The sequence below is a fragment of the Diplotaxodon limnothrissa genome, linkage group LG17 (genome assembly GCF_057381915.1).
Source record: "Diplotaxodon limnothrissa isolate DT_005_m linkage group LG17, D_limnothrissa_male_GT1.1, whole genome shotgun sequence".
NCBI lineage: Eukaryota > Metazoa > Chordata > Actinopteri > Cichliformes > Cichlidae > Diplotaxodon > Diplotaxodon limnothrissa.
The window spans coordinates 7678335-7685358 of record NC_140612.1 but is presented as its reverse complement, the minus strand read 5'-3'; the positions used below and the strand labels follow the sequence as shown (position 1 = coordinate 7685358).

Below are 7024 nucleotides of genomic sequence, written 5' to 3'. Positions count from 1 at the left end.
TGCAATTAACCGCTAGACGGGTATATATACAGTGGCGTGTCTAGAAAATTTTTGTTGGGGGGGCCAGGTAGGGGCACAGATTTGGAGAAGGGTGGCATCCCTCTTTGATAAATCTTGTGGGTCTATGACCGGGGAACACCACAAACGAGTACAGGAGACGTTTCAGTGCAACTGTAACATTCCTGACTGCCCGACAGACGGTAGCCTTGGAAACGTGCTCAGCGTCACCAATATTATACAGAAAGCTCCCGTTTGCAAAAAACCGAAGTGCAATACAAATAATATGTACAGAACTGAGAGCATGTCCGCGATGTGTCACATGAGCAATATTAGGCCTGAGGATGTTATTCAAATCAATTATAGATTGTGCTGAAAAACGGTAACGTTCACACAGGAAATCATCAGGAAATGATAAAATGTCCAAATGCGCTCTAATCACTCTCTCCCGGCGGAGAGCTCTGTGGAGAATTTGGGCTTCAACATCTACTGACACTTCTACTGACCTGAAGGAACACGCCATGTCTGACACTTCCTACAGTCAGGTTTCTGACAAAGAGGCGGAGAAGGTCAGGGTTAGTTGAAGTAAACCTGCTAGGGGGCAGGTTAGCTGTGTGTGTGTCGTCATAGTAACTCACTCAGAATTAATCTAAACTCGCTTTGTGAAACCGAAAACCCAGAGTTTTCGTTAACTCAGGGTATACTTACTCAGAGTTTGCACTAAACCGGCTTCCTGAAACAGGGCCCAGGGCCCTATTTCAGGAAGCCGGTTTAGTGCAAACTCTGAGTAAGTATACCCTGAGCATATGCCCGGTGACTTATTTTTATTTATTTATTTTTGTAATGGCATGAACAATGAGAGGTGGTGGATTGGCCAGATGCAGGTCGATGTGTAAAAATAACTCAGTTGTTTGGTGGTGGCTATGGCGCTATGGCGGGGCTTCCACAGAGGCAACAGGTGGATGAGGGAAGGGGAGGCAGGAGGAGAGCCTCGAGGCAGCCGCCGAGTGTCAGGTGAACTGAACTTCAGGTAAGAAGTTATGACCTGCAGTCTATCTGGGTCGGATATAAACCAAGTTTAGGTGGAGTTTATTTTCGTTATGCTGACTTTTTACTGTCAGTTGCAATAACTCATACTGCGTTCTAGCCAGCTTGACAGAGTTTTTATACAGCTGGGTGGGTGCTATGATGTTACTGATAGTGAACTTTTTTTTATTCATAAGATTAGTTAGTAGACTTGCCAACGACTCCTTAAAGCTTTAAAGCTTCCTTTAGCTAGAATGGAAAAAGACACAAAGCTGGATTTATTCTGTCTTTACGCTGCACAGCTGCCTCTTCTCTCATTCTCTCCCCCTGCCTCTCCTGTTGCTACTTCAATCATGAAACTGATCAATGATCAGCTGATCGGCTTTTCTCTCTTGTTTATCGCCCACTTTGTGCCAGAAAGAGGAAACCAGCGGATGTCGCGCTAAACAACAGCAGCACGTTTAAGCTTGATCAGCTGTTGTTAGAATTTATTTAATATTAATTTCTAGTATCAGCTGATGTTGGCTGGAGCAACAGCTGTAAAGCTGCTGGTCATGATGTCGGTTTGGATATGTGGTGAGAGGGAAACATGAAGATGAAACCAGGAGATGTCCTTACTGAATCATCAGAGCTGAACAGGTGATGGAGAAACAGGTTTACCTTTTAGGTGACATGAATAAGTTGAAGTTATGAACTGTTTCTGAGAGACAAATAACACCAGGATCCTTTTTTAGGTATCTGACAGCTGGTAACTGTGCAGGGGCGGATCTAGGAAAGTTTTGCCAGGGGGCCAGGTAGGGCATTAACAGGGAAAGGTGGGCACAAAGAAATACTTTTCTTTCTTATTCTCATTTAAAATGTCTAGCTTTTATTAAATAATTATCTAAATCTTACAACCAAAGTTTTTATCTGACGTAAAATGTATAGAAATCATACATATACCAACAAGACAGTGTGCATATGGAAAAGATATAAATAAATCTTATAAAGTTTGTATCTGTCTTGTGTGAAACTTGTATGAAAAGCATACAAGAGTAAAAACAGATATAAGATCCCTTGAAAGATTATATAATGAATCTTGTATGTTTTGGATACTAAAACAATATATGAAAGTAATGAGAAAGTGGCCACTTTCATGAGTAAATCATGTAAGTTTTTACTATTTCTTTTCCATATGGGACTGTCACAACAACAGCATTTGTTTTCATTCAAAGTCTTTATGGCTTTAATACCTGGTGGGCCGGTCTGTAGTCAAAATGCCCGATTTTCTGTCCCAGTCCAGCCCTGCAGGTTAATACTGGCAGTGTCACCATGCCAGCTGACTGTATTTCATCATCAGCCAGTGTTGCTCTTTATACATCAATATTACCAAAGTTTACCATAAGGCAGCATAGAAAGTATTTACTTGCTTTCAGGTTTTATTCAAATGTTAGTCTTTTCAGTTGTTTCCCCACTTTTTTCCTGTTTCAAAATCAAACACCAGTTTGTGAGAAGATTATCTTCTTTTTTTAACAGGCAGATAAAGTTTTACATTGGCATTGGCTAATTTGTCAATTGTTTGTTACAAATGTTCGTATTTATTCAAAAATGTTTTTGCCCAAAACATATGTGCACTATATGTCAGTAAAAATACTATGCAAATATTGCTGTCCTTGAATGCTGAGTAAACACTGACAAAGCACTGATTGTATCTCTGGTACTTTATCAACGCAGTATCTAAAAACTTTGCACCGTAGTGGTTAAAATCTCATTCTAATAAGAGTTAAAAGCGCATTCGGTTATTAGGTTTACAGGATTATTGAATTATGGTTAACGGTTGGTAGAATTTTTTTAAACTTTATCTGCCAATTACATCTGCCACCCTTCTCCAAATCTGTGCCCCTACCTGGCCCCCCCAACAAAAATTTTCTAGACACGCCACTGATTCTGTCCTCATTTTCTTTCACCGAAAAATTGTTTCCTGCAGTGCCGTCTTTCGTGCTTGGCTCTCCTACCTTTGCTAACGTGAAGCGCATAGCGCAGAAGCCGATGCTGCATTCACTTACACTCGGATATCTGAGCTTCACCGTGAAAACATAATCGGACATTTGATATTTGATTGAATTTTATTGTTTTGCCTTTGGGGTGGCACCTGGGGTGGCCAGTCTGGTTGGGGGGGTGGCCTGTGCCCCCCCAGGCCACCCCGCTGGACACAACACTGTATCCCAGGACAGAGCCCTGCCCCACCATGAGCCTGGGTGGATACGTGGTTATTAATATAAAAGGACCAATACTGAATATGAATATTTCATGAAAATTGAATTATAATACAAATTAGTAATAAGGGTTTCTCTGCGCCCTTATCTACTCCATACTCAGCTGCGGGCAGAGAGGGTGACAGGCGAGGATGGCACTGAAGAGAAGATGCTCAGTTTCTGGAGTCTCCTGGTCCTGTCAGTATTAGTAGGATGCATCTGCTGTGTCTTCTCGTGGATGCTCACCTACCTTGACTCATTCCAGCCTGGTATGGATTTCCCAACACTGTGGACAGTGGCCCACATCAGAGACGTTTAATATTGATTACATATGTCTGAATTGCTAACCCTAATCCTAGCTCAACAGACCACAATGCCCTGGACTGTCAGTATTATTACATGCTGTGAACATAAGTACCTTTGATCACAGTTTATGTTGTAAAAGAGAAGGAATATTGAAAAAAAGATCAACATTGTGATATTATTTGTTCCAAACTGACCAGAAACATGCTTGTCAGACTCTCACAGGAAAGGATCAGACTCACTGTGCATGACAGCTCGGGCCAATGATGTCTTTTAGATCGTCAGTTGTTTAGTGCTTCTGTACAGTTAGGGTCACGTCTCTATTTCAGAATAATTAATATGCGGAAAACACAAAGTTGATTGTCTTCCAATATTCTAGCATAATTAAAAAACTTTGACTTTGTAAGTACATATTATTAGTTCTAATGCCAGTATAAGTCTTCATAACTCCTGCTTTGAAATACTGAACTTTAAAGTTTACCTGATGAAAGAGTTTACAGTGGCACTGTCAGGATCATTCTGACTATAAGATCACTGTATTAATCTGAATCCTTCTGAAATGTGCTGTGAATGAATGCTGATGCAACTCACTGTGGGAAAGCTGTTGATAAAATGAATCTGTGACACATGCAACACGTTCACAGAGGAAGAGGACACAAAGGGAGGACACGCAGAGGCTGTGTTGAAGTCAGAAATCCAAATCTTTATTAAAAAACAGGCGGCGGTTACAAACAGGCAGACAAGCAGTCCATCAAACAGTCTACAGGGTCAAACATACAGAGAATTCAAACAGCAGTAAAAAAATAACTGGACACTGAAAAACTTAAAGCAATGTGTGACGCAATAGAAGGAAGCAGTGCAGTATATTCACTGAATTATCATCAATTACAAAAGAGAAAAACGACAATTTCTAAGGATTATTTTCTTAAATGCAATTAGAGTGTGGCTGGTAAAGATGGAAACATACAGAATGTAAACTGTGTGAGTTTGGTGAACTTTGTTAGTAACAAATGAGGTAAAAAAAACAACCCCAAAACATACAAAACACAGAAAGAGGCTCTCAGTATTCATTAATAATTAGAAAGAAAAATTCTGGTCGTGGATTTTTACAGTCTTAGTTCCGCTCGCTGTCATCATTATAATCATCATGATCAATGGCGAGGTCCTGAGGTGGGTGGGGCTGTCTCTGGTGATGTCACCATGAAGGAACAGCATCTGGCACGTGTTGCTGAAACATCCCAGTATGCTGGTGTAGTTTCCTCTCCAGCTGTTTGACATGTGACACTTGAACATTAAGGGGAAGAAGAAGAAACAGTGTTAGGTCAGGTGACCACATGGTTTCTAAAGTAACTGACAGGAAGTAACCAGGCCGTCAGAAATGGATGGCATGTGTTTAGAGTTACTGGAGTTGGGTAACTCTACTTACCAAAAGCAGAAGCACACAGATGAAGGATCAGATGCTGAATGTTGCAGGAACATGCTCATGTGTGGTGGTCATTCAGTGCTGCTCCGGCAGGTTAGACAGTCCAAGACTGATATGCTGCCCATCTGAGAGTTTGAAAACACACATGCAAAGATTTATTTTGTGTTACAGTCAAAGTTGGATGTTCATTTTTGTCCTTTAAAAATGTTTGTGTATTTGAAAGCACTAACATTTAAGGATGACTTGGATCGTCTCCTTTAAAGGGGAGACAAGTGTATCCACTGATCTACGTCACTTTACCTGGATGATGACTCCTCTCCGCCTCACTCAGAAACACTCCTAATATAACCAAGCAAATAAATAATATTGAAGATTTACTTACATCATTACAAAAACATCAAAAACATCTCCCTTTGATTCTATTTCTCCATTCCTGCTGAACATCAGGCAACAAATATCTCAATAAATCACAGTAAAATGTAAAGCACATGTTTTCTCTGCTTTGTCTAACCTCTGCAGAGCCTCTGTCAAGAAAAACACATCTGTAAGCATAAAACAAATATACATTCATAACACGTCACTGGACAAACCTCGGTCAGTTGATTTCCTCTGTGCAGTGCAGATGAGCATCAGTCAGCGAGTGACTCTGCTGGTTCTTCTGAGGAAACACCACCGTCTCTCCACACCGTCACCATCTGTGAGCACAAACTGCCGCTCTGCCAGCATGTAGGAATCTCATATCACACACAGGGGTGAAGAAACATCAGAGCTCAACTTAGGATACTTTAGATCTAAACAGATCAAAGTAGCTCTTAGTTTCAACAATCAGTGAACAGACAACCAATGATACCAAACTGATTCTGTATGAATACAATATGGTATTTTCAATACAGGTGTCAAATTAATTTATTAAAACTAATACAGATATATGTATATTTTTTTGATAAATTAGTTTGCTAAATTATAAGGATATATATTTTTTTTTCATTTAACAATTGCAACTAAAAGAAATTAAATATTGAACAAAAATATATTGTCACATTCTGAGCATGCTCAGCATGCTGACAGACTTGAAGTTGCTACAGATTTTAAGAAGTGATAATTATAGGGAAGAAACTTCTCTTTTTCATCCGTTTAATCAAACATTTGATGCCTCAGCTGTCTCAGTCCTATAGCGTTCTGCAACTACAACTAACCTGAGGCTTGGATTTGGCTGCAGGTGCCCCTGTACATCCTTCTCAGCAGCACACATGTGGGTACCATTTAATCCCACTTCTTCCTGAGCTTTGCTTCACCATAAGACCAAAGGTGGCATCCTGTGTCATAGTCTTATCATCATCCAGAAGAAACATTTGAAGAAACATCATGGAGAAGAAACATTTACGCGCCTCCTGGTTTTGTTTTCTGATCCTGCGAAAAGACTGAGGACAACAAAACCCAGAGAACACGAGATACACAACATCCAACATTCAGACTCAGCAGCCTCCATAAATGAAGAGCACCAGGTTGGTTCAGTTATAGTAGATATAAGCATACTTCACATTACTGGGTATGAATAATAATGAGGAGGCAAACTTTGACGATGCAGAGCATGATGTCCCATCATCAGACTGTAAACAAACATCCACCAGGCTTCTTTGTTGCCAAAATTGATGATTCTCCTATCAGGGATCAGTAGCGTGTATTAACCTGTGGTACAAGCAGCAGTCACTTAAATATTACTGTTTCAGATAAGAAATCTAGGACATAAAAGCCAGGGTGGGAGGGATCTCTGCAAACTGACTTAGGTCTGCAAGTGTGAAGCTCAACAAAAATCTGACTCTCCAGTCACAGACAAACAAAAACTCCAGCTGGGAGATAGAAAACGCTGTCTGGGTCCTGCTGGATGTTGCTGGTCAGAGTCCACACATTAGCAGAGTGCTTCTTGGTCCCACTGACCCATGTGGACAGCGACTGTGGAGAACTGTTCTGGAAAACAGAGAAGAGAATTAAAATAACAAAAAGTAGCAGCAGTTCAGATCTGATTTAATTTAATTTCCTT

General features: G+C 40.5%; 1 long non-coding RNA gene across 1 annotated transcript; it reads right to left on the bottom strand.

Moving 5' to 3' along the window:
- Positions 1–5288: 5288 nt before the first annotated feature.
- Positions 5289–6361, bottom strand: LOC146614584 (uncharacterized). Its single transcript, XR_014907023.1, has 3 exons — positions 6180–6361; positions 5574–5699; positions 5289–5322 (listed from the first exon to the last, which is right to left on the bottom strand). It is a non-coding gene; the product is annotated as an uncharacterized LOC146614584 (long non-coding RNA).
- Between the last annotated feature and the right edge of the window lie 663 nt (positions 6362–7024).